Source organism: Tiliqua scincoides, chromosome 11 (assembly GCF_035046505.1).
Source record: "Tiliqua scincoides isolate rTilSci1 chromosome 11, rTilSci1.hap2, whole genome shotgun sequence".
NCBI lineage: Eukaryota > Metazoa > Chordata > Lepidosauria > Squamata > Scincidae > Tiliqua > Tiliqua scincoides.
This window is the reverse complement of record NC_089831.1, coordinates 21,466,594-21,482,462: the sequence shown is the minus strand read 5'-3', so window position 1 is coordinate 21,482,462 and position 15,869 is coordinate 21,466,594.

Here is a 15,869-nt window from a genome sequence, read left to right as displayed (position 1 = left end):
CAAACTTTCAACTTTAGGGATGCTGGACCTTTAACAAGTGTATAGAAGAGAGAATTTCAGCAGGTGCAGCTTGTCATCTGTGGGATGACAAGTTGCACCTGCTGCAATTCTCTCTTCTATACACTTGTTAAAGGTCCAGCATCCCTAAAGTTGAAAGTTTGAGCACCCCTGCAAAAGACCATCCTGCACTGGTTTAATGTCCAAGCAGTCATTTATTCTTTTCATGATCCAAGGAAAAAATCATGGTCACGCATTCCATTATCAATTCAGAAGGAGTCTGGTGCGCATGCAAATATGAAAATGGCAGACTCAGCACTAGGTGGTTACCTTAAGGTTCACGCAAGTGAATCCAGGATCTTTAAAAAGAGAGATCTCTGAGTAGAACCTGAATGCATCTTATCTAATGCACAACATCCATATAAAGATGCATCTGCGCTCTACTCAGAGATCTCTCTACTTAGAGGTCCTGGAGAGGAAACTGAACCCTTAAGACAACTATAGCAAATTTTAACAAGGTATTCCCAAAGACAGACAGACAGACAGACAAAAACAATAGAGCAAGACTGAGGCAGTGAGTGACCAGAAAACAGAAACTATGAGGGGCAGTTGCTGTTATTGACACTCTGGGGGAGACTAGTTTTTAAAGCAAATTTTCTTTTAATAGCTGCCCTCCCTGCTCAATTCCCCCGCATTCTGCATATCTGTTTTCAGAATGGTTTCAGAGACATCCCTTTTGAGGTTTATGGAAACCGTAAATCACTGGATACTGGGTAACCTGAGCGCTCAAATATGGCAGAAGATCAGATTGCTAAAAGCTTCATGATAATATCTGAGTATCAGGGGACATACTGAAGGATGTGTTCACAAATCAGGGAATCAACTGAAGACAAGCTCAATTTGTAATGTGGAAAAACAATACATATGGAATACAGTGTGGGAAGGAGAAGATAAAAGGTTGGCAGGCAAATTCCAGGATGTGTGTTATGGTGTGAAGTGGGAGATCCCAGGGAGAAGTAGGAAATTACTGTTGCAGGGCATGTTTCTCCATAAAGCTCTCCTCCCAGGGTGCACCTCATCTGGACCAAGAAGTAGAGGTCAAAACGACATTTTTTTCTTGGCAGCTACCAGTCAACCAACCTAACAACTGACCAACTCTCACAAACAGCATGTAAAACAACCCTGTACTCTTAGCCAACTGCCAGCGGATAGATTCAGACTTCAACATTAATGGTTTAAACCAGGGGTCTCCAAACCCCGGCCTGGGGGCCAGATGCAGCCCGCAGCAAGCATCTTTCTGGCCTGTGGCCAATTTCTTGTCCCCTGAAAGCCTCTGACCCACTCAACTGAACATGACCAGAACTGTGCTCTGATTGTGTCTGGAGGGTGTTCTGAGGGCCAGAGAAGTTGAATGAATGAGCCCATTCATTCATTTATTCACTCATCTAAGTTCCATCTCTAATTTATTTATTTAAATTTTATACTTAAATTTTTTTTTTCCGGCCATCCACACCACGCCAGATATTTGATGCGGCCCCCTGGCCAAAAAGTTTGGAGACCCCTGGTTTAAACCAGTGTTCTCTACATCTGTATCTGGCAGCCACCAGTTGGATGGTGAAGATCAGATGTGTATGATCAACACAACCACATGTTGTATCTCTTGATAGACTGTACCACTTAAGACTGCAGGTTGTAGTCCGAATAAATGAATGCTCCATACAAAAACTTCAAGCACAATGGCAAACTAGCACAATTGTGCTAAAACACTGTTGGATGTGCCGCTACTTGCCATGCATGGACCTGCTTCTCAGGGCCAGGGCCAGCACTGAGCCCATGCGCTGTGTGGCACTGAGTCCGCACCAGTCATGCACCGGGCCCAGTGCCAGCAGGAAGAGGATGCACTGCTGCTGGGGGTAAGTGGAACCACTGGGCCTTGGAGTGGCCTCTGAGGGGTGGGGGAGGGTGGAATGAGGGTGGGATGGGGAGATGTTCTGCCAAATTCCAATCCACTGGGCCTCATGCTCGCTTAAGGCTGATTAGTTTCCCTTGTGAAACTCACCAGTGCAGCAAGCAAAAGTCAGAGTCCAGTTCCAGTCCACAGATTCCAAGTAAACCAGTCCAATCAATGAGAGTTGCCAAATCAGAGTCCAGAGCCAATAAGCCAAGTTACAGTCCGAGGTCAGGTTCCAGGTAAGTCAGTCAAATCAGTCAGGGTATCCAAGTCAAAGTCCATACACCAAGTCACAGTCCAAGGTCAGATTCCAAAGTCACTAAAACCAGTCAATCTCCTTTCCAACCTGCACTCCTTCTACAACCCACAAACCCTGCCTGCCTCAGGTGCTCCTTATATTCCTGAGGGCCCTATTGCCTTCAAGTGGCTGCAGCTGTGCAGCACACTCTGCTGGATGCCCAGGCCTTCCCCTTATAGGGGCCATTGCTGACACCACATCTACCTCCTCGCCAGATCTTCTGCAATTCCAATACAGGAGAGTAACCAAGAAGGAGGGGGGTGGGACTGACAGAGCTTTGCTTTGCCAAATCCTAAACTCTGTTGGGCCGGAAGGCCTTACATGGAGTCTCTCAAGTCAGCACTGGCAAAATAGCTGGTGCAGACTTCAGAAACCCCATTGCGGGGCTTGGGGCTTTCCCTGGGAAAAGGGGATGAAAGTCTCCTTCCCCCAAAGAGACCTCTGGCTGCTTCCTAGAACTCATTGGATACAATGGTAACTGCTTTGGTGCCACACTCCACTGGGCACTGGAAATCTCAGGATTGGGCCACCCATTCCCTCCCAAGTGTAAAGCATAAGTATTCTCCATAATTCTACAACAAGGGCTGTTTTTCTTTGTGTAGGTGTACTGGTGCAATATTGATGTAGAGGACTGATCTTTCATTTAATGCATGTGACACACACTCCAGTATCACGCAGGAACTGTTTAACTCTTTTGAAACAAGTGTTTCAGTTACTGAGAATGTGTATCTATAAGTTTTTAATGATGCCCAGTAAAAATAACTGTTACTCTCTTTAATTAGGACAAGACAAATTTATGAATATTTGAGGCACATTTCTGGTTAGATAAATAATACAGGGTAATGCTGCACTGACATGGCATAAAGCATTCCATTACCATCATTTGAGGACAGAGTTCATAAAAATTCCAGGAAGAATTACAACGTTCAATGTTGCAACCTGAAAGAAATCATTGTGTTGTTTATTTTTCCCTCAAACACATAATGGGGGCTTTTGACAATATTATTATCTGCGATCATGTTGTATATCATCAGCAGAATGAATGCTTGCTGTTGTTGGTTTTTGATAGATAGGGCATCACATCCAAAACTGGATGCTTTGTTATGGAACTATTCTGTCCAGTGCCAGAACTGGACAACAGCCAGGGTAAACCTACCCCTATTTTGAATCTTGGCACATAAGGGATCAGGAAGGAGAGTCAGTCTATGTTCCACCACCAAGCTGAAAATATAACCTGCACTCCTGACATTCTTTGAGTGTCCAGAAATGCCGGCCAAAGTCAATCTTACACCTGGTACAGCATGCGGCTCTCCAGTTCCAGCATAGCACAAATATGATTGCTGGGTTTTGAAAATAATATGGGAAACAACAGTACAAAGGACTTTTGCTGCTGCTCTCATGCAAAGGCAGAAACTGCATAGTAAGTGGAACTGAGATTGGGAAAAGATTCTAAAGGGCGTTTTCCTGGAATTTCATTCCACTGGATACAGTGAGGTGCACAAAAAAACCTAAAGAGGCACTGACATTTAGGCCCAAATCCTAACCCACTTTCCAGCACTGGCATAGCTGTGCCAATGGGGCTTGTGCTACATCCTGCAGTTGGGGGGCACTCACGGAGGCCTCCTCAGAGTAAGGGAATGTTTGTTTCCTTACCTAGGAACTGCATTGCCCTTATGTCAGTGCTAGAAAGTGGGTTAGGATTGCGCCCTTAATGAGGTTCCTTCCAGAGTGCAGGCACCAGTCAGGGAAGTACTTGAAAGAAGTCCTGCCAAGGCAATGCTTCTTTGGACAAGGCATAATTAACTTGTGGAATTCACTGCCATCAGGTATGGCACTATCTAGTACTGGTACCACACACAGCACATAATGTCTGGTATTTGTTGTTGCATGATATGGTGATGGCCACTAGTTTGGGTGGCTTGCAAAGGGGATTCATGGAGAAGAGTAATCTATGGCTCTAGTCACGATGGCTATGTGCTACCTCCAGGTTCAGCAACAGCCTCTAAATCCCAGCTGCAATGTGGAGCCATAGCAGGAGAGAAGTTTGCCTCTCTCTTTCTCTTGCCTATGCGCTTCCCAGAGGCAGCTGGTTGGCCACTGTGGGAAACAGAATAATGGACTGGCTGAGCCTTTGGCCTGATCCAGCAGGGCTGTTCTTAGGAAGAAGAAATCCCTGGGTTAATGCATCAATTTAGTCATGCTTGTTATCTTAGTGCTCTTTGCTTTAACAGAAATAATTGTGTGCTCAAGAAAGTGAGAGATTATAATGGAGCTAGAGATGGATATAATGCAGGCCCATCTGTACGGGTTTTGGTTTTTGCTAAATTTTCTTGATCTTGATCAGAAGAGAATTCTTGCTTCTCGAGGCCTGACCAAATCACTCTAATTTAGAGAGAATCAGATGCACTCTGAGTGAATGTGATTCCTGTAATACACACAGGCGAGCTGAGGCAAGACTGCACGCCTCGTTTCATATTATTTTTTTGTGACAAAAAGGATTTCCTGTTTTTTTTGGCTATCCCCTGCAATCACTGCAAACATATTCATGATGTTTTTATGTTGTTCTTCGCATCATTTTCCTTCTTCTGTCATTGACCTCAGCCTTCTTTACCCATGCTGGCTGGGGTGACATGTGATTCTTGGGGGGGGGGGGCAGTGTCACAACACTACAATGCCTGTGATGGCACTACAGACCCTCATAAACAAAGCCACATGGTTCATCACAGCCAATAGGATCAAATGACATTTGCACATCAGCATGTGTCTGTTTGCGTAATCATTACCCTGCACATGCCTGATCTCAGAAGCCAAGCAGGGTCAGGCCTGGTTAGAACTTGGATGGGAGACCGCCTGAGAATACCAGGTGCTGTAGGCTTATACCATAGTCTTTTGAGACTGAAGGTTGCCAACCATCTCCCTATACTGAACACTATCTCCCGATCTTGTCTGATCTCGGAAGCTAAGCAGGGTCAAGCCTGGTTAGTACTTGGATGGGAGACCGCCTGAGAATACCAGGTGCTGTAGGCTTATACCATAGTCTTTCGAGACTGAAGGTTGCCATCCATAATGGTTAAGACCAGGAAGTCCTGGGAGGGAAGGCAAGAAGTGATGCCACTTATCAAGCCTGCATGATAAGCAGCTTGGCTTGCTAGAGGTTCAGGAAAATGGATTGCAATAATCAACTAGGCAGGAGCAGGCAGGCAAGCAAACAGGAAGTTGGGAACAGGGCCAGCCTTTGGAGTGGCGGGGCCCAATGCAAAACATTTGTGTGTGTGTGTGGGGGGGGGGGTTCTTACTCACCAAGATGAGCAGTAGCAGGGAGGCACCTGGCTGCAGTGTCACCCCCACGTGCTTCGGGGGGGGGGATTTCAAGCCAATTGGATCCAGGGGCCGGCTGGAACAGAGGGTCATTTATCAACAATGCTCTGCTTGCCATGCTTTCTTTTCGCAATGCCTTGGCATGGAAGATTCCATGTGAAGCATCAACTACAGAGTGAGGTGACATCTGTGGCCAAAGGCATTCCGCTTGCCACCCCAGTGTGGTGCCCAGTTTGTCCAAATTGGTCAAACAGCTGTAAGGCCAGCCCTGGTTAGGAACATGGGGTTAAATCCAGGAGAGATCTCAAGATCAATGATATACAGTGCAAGCTACCTGCAATATTTTTTTCCTAGCCAAAATGGTTGGGTGCAGGCATACATTCAACACTGCTTCTGCTCAATGTCCTACGTGCCCTCCTTGGTGGGCTAGGTCTACTGCATGGTGCCATTTTTCTTTCCTCCCAAAAACCCACCAATGTCAGAAGGGAGAGGGAGACATGCAAATAAACGGAAAACTGCAAGTGTGGGAAGTCACACAGTTTGACTGAAAAATAACTCATCTGGCAGGAATCGTTTAGAGAACTAAATGCCGGCACAGCCAGAAGCCAAACAGTAAATAAGCCTTTCCCAATTTCAGCTTGTAGCAGCTTAAAGCACATCCCTCATGCTAATGGAGTCTTTAAGCACTTAGGGAAATTGACATGGAAGTGTCAAAATAGTGAAAAGAAGTTAGGAAAATAATGGAATATGACATGCAAATATCAGGTCTGAAAGAAAAAAAAAAGTCTCTCACTGTGCCAAAACATCAGTACCAATGGCTGAAGAGTTGGAACAAACTATTGCTAGGTGCCAGATTTGCAGGAAGCTGAAGAAATATTCTGTACGTCTAGGATTTCACCCTCAGTCCTGCAACATTCTCTCTGTCCCTGAAGTTATATTCTGCAGCCACAGGATGAACATATGAAATTCCTTTGACTGAGCTAGACCATTGGCCCTATAAACAAGTACTGTCTTCTCTGATTGACATCAGTTGTCCAATAGACCCTTTTCTGTCAACAGGAGATGCTGGGAACTGAACCTGGGGATACACATATGCACAAATAAAGCATGTGTTCTGCCATTATGGACCACCCCATAAGATTCATCTACACTGGACAGATTTTCAGGTGTGTATTAGGGAGTATAAGCAGGAAAATCCTTGATCTCATATGATAGCATTCATCTGGAGACTGCCCTGCAAATAGGGAGATTCAGTACTGAGTTCTTTTTAAGGTTTTGTCACCCTGCTTCAGGACTCGGAATAATGAAGGAATAATGAAGGGGAGTTGATGCCCATGCAGCTGGCTACCTTACCCAGCTTGAGACTGGGCTAAGTCACCACTGCCTGCTTAGTGGAGGGGGGGGGGGGGGGAGGAAACAATAAGAACATAAGAAGAGCCCCACTGGATCAGGCCAAAGGCCCATCTAGTCCAGCTTCCTGTATCTCACAGTGGCCCACCAAATGCCCCAGGGAGCACACCAGATAACAGGAGACCTGCATCCTGGTGTGGATGACTGTGCCTTAACTTTCCTTAGGCTCTCTATGCTCAGCTCACCAAGGTCAAGAGTCACATAAGCCCAATATTGTCCAGACCCACACTGGACAAGTGTTCCCTTTCTGTAGTTCCAGGGTATCTGAAAGTCTGCCTCCTCCCACATGAGACATGCTGTGTCCCCTTCCCCCCAGGTCATTCTCTGAGCTCTCTTGCACATGCTGCATGTTTTGGCTGGTGGCCCCAAGGGGAGCATTTTCTCAGCAGCAATGCCTCAACTATGGAACTCTGTCTCACAAACTGAAGCTTCCCTGTTGGCCCCCCAGCAGAGGCTCAAGACCTTTTTGCTTTTATGATTCCTTGGTTTGATATCTGCTGTTATTACTTTATTGTCCTTGACGTTTATTTTTGCAGCTTTTCTGTGCTTCACTAGATTTTTTTTATTGTATAGGCTTGTTGCTAGCTGCCCTGGGTTCTTTCTTATGAAGGGGAAAAGCAAAACATCAATGGTTTAAAACAAATAAAGCCCAGCTGTGAGGTTTGGGGATGTCACCCAGTAGCTGATGCTATGAGAAGGGGGGTGTTAGAGCATATGTAAACAAGAGGTGAAATTCCAAGTGCTTTTAAAAAAACAACTGTTTTGTTTCAAACTGTTCTTTAAAAAAATTGTTTTGTATTGTCATGGGGAAAAGGTATAGCTGTGAGTCAGTAACTTTATAAAGAAGCTGGGTTAAGAGCTCAGCAAGCAATTTCACTGAGAATAGAAGGAACTGCCAGGAGTCTTTTGACCCAAGGAATATGTATTTTTTCCCCACTTTTTTTTACACTTTTCAATACTATATCTATCTCAGGAGATCTAAGCAGCTGTTACATACATTGGTGTCCATACTATCTGGTTCTTGGGAGGATGGTTCAGGAAGTTGCCCAAGGAGGGGAGAATTGGTCACAGCTGTTTACATAAGAACATAAGAACAGCCCCACTGGATCAGGCCATAGGCCCATCTAGTCCAGCTTCCTGTATCTCACAGCGGCCCACCAAATGTCCCAGGGAGCACACCAGATAACAAGAGACCTCAGCTACCACATCTCAACACCACAGATTGGTTATCTCTCAGATCTTAGGGTTTTGTCCACGTTTCAGTGGGTTTTCCATGCAATTTGCTTAGACTCCACAAGTGCCTCCATTTTATTCCCAGTGGAGGGGGAGGGGACACATGCACGGCGCACTCAGGTGCCTGCAAAACTTCGTGCTTTGCACCCCCTCTAGCTACACCACTGCATGGTGCTTCCAATTTGATTGTCCATTCATTCATTCATTCTGACAAGTCGAGGGGGATATGCTAAGTATCTTATCTTATGAAACACATTTTGTCAATGAAGTATAAAGCACTTTTGAGTCTGATGCACATAACAGCCCAGAAACATCATAAACTGTATAATGATTCTTTTTTTTTTTTTAAGTTGCACTGTTAAGTGGATGGAATAAGTGAAATGGTTACAGTGATCATCTTATCCATTATAAACAAATACACTGAAGGCACAAGGCAGCCCGTGGAGAACATTTGCAGTGGTTTATGCCATGAATGACATGGAACAGGACACACAGCAGGAAGGCAGGCATGAAGGGATGCTATCCAAAGCACACCTTTTGCTTGAGCCGTTCTCAGTGATTTAGGAGGAGGGATAAGAACTGTGTATGAGAAAATATCAGCTATATATCAGCAAAAGTCAAAGCTAACCTTGCATAACCTTTCTGGGCAATTACTATGGTTGTAGAGAGTGACAAATGATAAACCACAACGCACTTAGATTTGCAGAAAAATGCAAAACTTTTGGCCAATTTACCCTCAAAACAGGTACATCTGTCAAAATTAAAAAACTACCACCACCCTGGAGTCTAGTTACAGTAGGAAACAGGATGGGCAACCCAATCCTAATGCACGCTGGAAGAGGCAGGCCACCTGGCCTGCGCTGTGTCCAGTGTGGGGTTGGGGCTGTCTGTGTGCAACTCAGGGCATGGGGAATTACCAGGGCAAGTCTCCTTACCCCAAGTAATGTTGCAGGAGTCTCAATGGGGCTACTTGGATCTGCGCTACCTAAATAGGGGGTGCAGATCTGAACAGACCATCTCCAGGCTGGGCTGCCCAGCAGTGGGGTTAGGATCCAGCCTAAGTGTCTGATTCTGGCTCCACCCCCTCCCCCCATCTGGGCCCGGTTTGCTTATGGCACTTTTGCAACACCCAGAGGCCAGCGCAAGGGACTTGTGCTAAGGTGTAGTGCCAAAGCTTCCATGGAGAAGGTGGGTTTTAAGAAGGTATTTGAAGGAAGTAACAGCCCACTTCCTATGCATGTCTACTCAGAAGTAAGTCTCATTAAAGTCAATGGGGCTTACTCCCAGGAAAGTGTGGATAGGATTGGGCTGTATGTAAGACAGCAGTCCACAGGTATTCCAGGAGGCCAGTGCAAGACATATGAACTGCTTTTCATCCTTGAATCTCAAAGGAGTGTACAAAATAAAACAATACTTAATAAACACTACAAAAAAAATTAACTCTTCCCATAGCTGCTTTTTGAAAATGGAAGCAAATTCTCGCCACTTTCTAGTTACAAGACTCCCAACTCTGGTCACATTCAGTTTGGTCCACAGATGCAGGAGGAGCCATTCTGTGTTGCTCTGAGGATGGATTTCAATCCTGTCCCCCCAAGAGAAAAAGCTTAGTCCTTATCATAACCAGATTATAAAATCTGGTTATAAAATTATAAAAACCAGCTCCTTTCTAGCTAGCTGCACCACCTTCAATCAGATGCAAATGTAGGCAACTAGATATTTGCATAATAAATGTTTCTGTAAAATGTCTTTGCAGCTAACTCCCAAATGTTTTGTTGTTAATTATGTTTGTAAAGGGAAAAAAATGCAAGGGGGAAAAAATCCTTGCCTTTTTTTGGTTCTTTATACTGGGGAAGAAAAGAATCTGTAGAGCAATTTTGAGATTTGAGGCGAAGAGGGAAATAAATCAACCTCGAGGAGGAATTTTTGCTATCTTAACAATACTGTAAAGAGGATTGCTGCAGAAAGCTAGCCAGTGCCCACATCATCCCAAAGACCTGCTCTTTCACCTTTTTTGGAAATCAAGATTGCACGCTTTCCAGAAGAATTCAGTTGGCGTCTATTGGCTAGCACCTATGAACACCAGCACAATTCCCATCAAACTTTGGGCGCAATTCTAACCTGCACTGGAACAGGCAAGCCAGGAAGCTTGCGCTGTATCCAGCACAGGATAGGGGTCAAGAGCGACTCAGCCAGAGGCAAGGGGAAACATTTCCCCTTACCCCTGGGAAAGGCGCCCTTTCCCCTGAGGTGGCGCAAGTCCGAGGAGAGTGAAGCAACTTGAAGCCGTTGAGAGCGGAGCAGCTTGGGAACAGGGATTGGGATCTGGCATAAATGCTAGGGTCCTCAAGCATGCCTTAGAGCATGCTTGCGACAGTGCACACCAGCGGTGAGCCAGTGCGCGAAGACTAGGATTGGGCCCTGAGCTAGTAAAAATGGCTTGCCCTCTCTCTGTCACAAGGGAGGCAGTCTTTTGGCAAGAAAGACTGTGAACTCAGCTCCATAAAAATTCAAGGCCTCTCTCAGAGTTGTCCATGAAAACTCAAGATTTGAAATACCATGAGAGAGAAACCCATGTCACAATATTTAAAAATGCTAAAGAGATTTTCTTCGTAAAACGATGGGCTGTTTCCACAGGGGACTCTCTTTCCATCTGCTGGGGATGATAATGAAGGACCGTGCTGAGCTTTCTGCAAACTTTGTACCTTTCCATTCCTTTACTTTGTAACCTCTTCTATGAAAATAATGAATTATGGAAAGAGTGAATGGCAAAAGCACTCTCATTCAATATGCAAATGAGAAACGGGAGGGGGAGCAACACAGCAATTAGCTGGATTTTTGTCACAGTGGAAGAATAGAGAGGTGGAATTGTTTGCAGCAAAATGCATCTTGTTGAATCTTGGAGTGGTTGACATCAGTCTCAAGTTGTCCACCCTGGTGCAATCCAATAGCTCCTTAACTAAGCTTTATTTTTTGTGAATGCAAAGTCAGTAATCCCATTGGGAATCAAGTAATGGCTGGATCAAGTTTAGTCTAATACAGTATATCCTTTTTTCCCCCATAGTGCAATGTCCAACTGTTTTAACTTATAAAGTGAAGATGATGAAGATGATGATTAGGGTGCAAACCAGAGAAATCTGAGCAAGATAGGCAATTAGTTGTCTCTTGTTTCACCCCCAAATGCCTCCCCTTCACCAGCATGTGCAGCTCAAACGGAAGACCATTTGTTTGTTTGCATCAGTACCCATGCAACCAGAGAGTCGGTCAAAATGATAGGTCTGAAATATGGGGAGGGGAGCAGCCATCTCCCCCCCCCCCGCCAAACTTGCTTAGAGCGAAATCCTAAGATTGTGCTAGGATTGTGCAAGTCCCCTGCACCTGCCCAGGAGGGTTGCAAACATGCCATAAAGCATGTTTGTGCCTACTTCAACCATGCTGGCATACAGTGGTGTGCCAGCTGCAGAAGCCAGATCTAGCCTCTGCAGCAATGGAACAGGTTTAGTCTTCATTGGCCAAGCTCAGTTGGCACAGGGGTTGGGGGTGTGGGGAGGGTGTGGAGGCGGTGATCCAGAGTGGGGGGAGGGAGGACTCATGGGTGAACCTGTGAGCAGGAGTAGGAAAGCAGGGGGCGGGGCCAAGACCTGGCAGTTGTTCCTCATCCTGACCCCATTCCCGGGCAGCCCGGGTTGGCTCTGGGCTGCTTGGGTCTGCCCCACTTCTTTAGGTGGTGGAGATCCGAGTAGACCCATTAGGGCTGCAGCAGCTCTCCCCGGGGTAAGGGGAAACGATTCGGAAATAATATTTCAGAAGCATTTACATTCTTAAATATATTTACTTACCATGAACGTTAAACTTAGATTTTAACCCAGTGGACTCTCAGTGTAGACCTGGTAAAAAATTATGAAGCTTGGGGGAAAAAAATTACCTTTTATATTAATTAAGATGCAAAAAGGATCTCAGCCAATATAGTTCCACAAGCCACACATTTGTGTTAAAGAGCTGCAAGTGGCTCATGAGCCAAGGTTTGGCCACCCTTGCAATGCAATAGGAACTGTGGCTTTCATTTTACCAGCTTCTCCCATTCATCAGTTCACTGCAAATATTCATGTCAACCCCACTGGTTAACGCTGGCATCTGATAAATTGCCCTGCCTTCCTTATGCCTACAAGAGCATGGAACAAGTGTATCGAAAATGAGCAGATGTGCAATAACCTGATAGTTGGGCAAGTCAGCTCCTGTGCTTAATTTCATAATCCACTGGCATCATCATCATCATCATCATCATCATCATCATCATCATCATCATCATCATCATCATTTTTAGAATGAGCCTGCTATCATTTTCAGAGCCAAAATTCTCCTATTTTTTTGTGAGATGACATCCTCCAGGACCATCTAAATCTTGCGTGCTTTAACAACAGCAACAGATTAATCTGTCCACAGCCCCATCCAAATCTGTGGAGGCTTCCCAGCATTTGTTTACCGTAATTGCCGGATGCCATCTCTCCTTTGACATGTTCAAGATAGTCCCAGAGAAACATAAAACGTCAAAAGGTCACATTACAAGCTGTAGATCTTGTAAACAAGGTTTACACCTTCCAAAAAAAAAAGGTATTAGGGGAAAAAAAAGAGTAGCACTGTATATTATACAGTTTAATGCAGAAAGAAATCAACTGAAAAGGAGCTTCTCCTTTTATCCCTTGATTGCTAAGAGTTATGAAGACTTTAAAAAAATACTTCCAAGGCATACTTATTAATCAGTACAGTGTCTCATCCATAATGATGTTATGAGGAGGGAAAGTAAAGTCCTGATACATCCATAAGGGGCCCTTCTGAAAAATATACGGGATCTGTCAGTATTTTCTGACACTGAAATCAGAGCTTTCTATGCCTTTTGGCCTCTAACTTGGCAAAAGAAGAGTTCACAGATGGGCTCTAATTCTCCAGGATTTCAGAATCCTCACTTCCCCTGTCACCAAACAGATGATTAGCAGGGGATTACCTGTGCTTTCAATCCTCCCAATTCATGAGGAAGTAAAAGGCATACGAAAGTCAAAGGCAGAAACTGGTGTACAACTGTCATATTGTTATCACACCATTGGTGTGGACCAATGAGTAAGGCCAAGGGGCAGAGACTGGTAGGTTAGGGCTGGAGCCTGAATAAATCCAGATATCAGAAAGGGAGCACAGTCCAAGGGCACGGTCCTAAGGAACACAATGCAGCAATCTTGCTGAAGTTAAGCAGGACCTGGGTCTGGTCACTGCTTGGATGTAAGACTGGCGGGAGCTCAATGTACATCAACTTGAGTTTCATGCTATAATGCAGGGGTGTCCAAAGTTTTTGGCAGGAGGGCCACATCAGCTCTCTGACACTGCGTCGGGGGCCAGGGAAAAAAAGAATTAATTAACATTTAAAATTTGAATAAATTTACATAAGTTTACATAAATGAATATAATAAAGACGAACTTATATGAATGAATGAAGGTCTTGCAATAGCTCAAGGTCTATAAAAGGCCTTGCACAAAGCAAGGCTGGCCTTTCCTTTGCTGCCGCTACTGCATCACAGACGTGAAACAGCAAGAAGTGGAGGGAGCCCTCATCCCGCAGCTCATGTGAGAGGTCAAACAGTCACCCTCACGCTGCGAGCAGTTGTGTCGGGCCAGTGCGGGCTCCAACAAATCTCTGGAGGGCCAGAGGCTCATTGGAGACTGGGGGCTTCCCAAGGGCCGCATTGAGAGGCCTCGAGGACCACATGTGGCCCAGAGTCGGGGTTTGGACACCCCTGCTATAATGTTAGAACAAGCTACCCCTGCTACAATTCCCAACCAAGCATTTTTGAATAAGCAAAACCACAAAGGGTTTCCACTCAAACAACTGTAGTGGGCAAGAACACAGGGGCTTCACCAGATGTTGCAAGAGAATGCAAGTGGAACAGGCATGTTCGTTGCTACACCTTGCTGTACTTCACTGTCAAATTAAGCAGTTCCTACTAACCTGGAGCATAACAGATGGAACAGGGGGGTGGGGGGGGGAAAATCAATTCGGTTCAATCCGTATGGAAGATTTATACAGATGGAGAACAGTTGGTGGCTGCCTCATCCTTCGCCTGCTAAGTTAATGAAGCCTCATCGATCTCAGTGATGGCCATGTGTACATGAACAGTTACTTCAGTTTAACAAATCCAAAGGGTTTATCTATAGGTTTACATTGCTTTAATAGGCGCTCTTTCTCCCAAGGGAGTCCTGGGAACTGTGATTCTGTGGCTGTCGGGTAGAGATCTCTAGCTGAAAAGTCTCAGCATCTTCTAAGTGAAGGTCCTTCTGATTGCATTTTCTGTTTGTTGGCTTATGTGCCCAAGTCCACTTGTTGAATGGAGAAGGGAACTGGCAGAGGTAGTGTAGCATAATAGCCAAATGTGAAGTAGGAAATCCCAAGTGGAAATCCCAGCTCAGCCACAGGTTTGCAAAAGAGCCTAAGGGTACAATCCTAACCAGGTCTACTCAGAAGTAAGTCCTATTTTGTTCAATGGGACTTATTCTCAGGAAAGTGTGGCTAGGATTTCAGCCTAAGGGCCCATTCTATCCAACTTTCCAGCACCAATACAACTGCAATGCAGCCCCAAGGTAAGGGAATAAATGTTCCCTTACCTTGAGGAGGCTTCTATGACTTCCCCACCACTTTAGAATACAATGCATGCCCCCTTGGCATGACTGCTTTGGTACTGGAAATTTGGATAGGATTGGGGCTTAAGACACTTTATCTCAGATCACACCCTATAATAGGGAGATAATAATGACCTATCTTATTCAGCTGTTGTAAAGATTACTGAGGTCATGTCTGAGATGTTATGATTTCATGCAAACCATAGTTCTTATTCCCAGCTGAAACAAAGTGGAAGTTCATATTATCCTTGCCTATTCCATTCTTGTCCTATCTCTAGCCCTGAGCTGGCCATGCTTGACCATAGTTTAACCATACTTAAGCATAATGCTTAACCATAGTTTGCTTTCTGAGAACATTACCAAGCATTAAGCTGTGATAGCCAAACCATGGTTAATATCGGCCATAAACCAGGTTGTGAAAGAATGGTTTAAAGTGGATTTGCATTGAGCATGATCATGCATTACATCTTCACTGCACAAACCTGTGTGTAAGTCTGTTTCCCCACCCCTCTGATTGCAAAATGACAAGTCTTTCTAGTATCTTCTTGTACATCTGTGGTTTTCAAACTCTCAGTAAGTCTTTGCAGGGGCGGGAGGGGGAGGCGGCAGGGGGAAGGCAGTGACGTGATCCACAGGATTGCGTCGCTCAGGGGGCTGCAGGGACTGGGATGCACTCACTGCCTCTAAAAAGTGGAAGCGGAGCGCGATCTATCCACTCTCCCTTTCCCTGACCTGGGGCACCCTGCAGGCAATCACGCAGGGCTCCCTGCACACAGAGACTGCTGCTGAAGGGACTGGTGAGTGCACCCCAGTCCCTGCAGCCCCATCAGAAGGGCAAGCGGAGAGATCATGCCCGCTTCCGCTTTTGTGGAGTGGGGTGCGATTGCTCTGCTTTCACTTTTCCTGACCTAGGGAGCCCTGCCGAAGGTTGCGCAGGGCTCCCCGCACCTCCGGGAGTTTGCAGGAGGCTTGGGCAAGTGCACCCAAGCCCCTGCAGCTCCC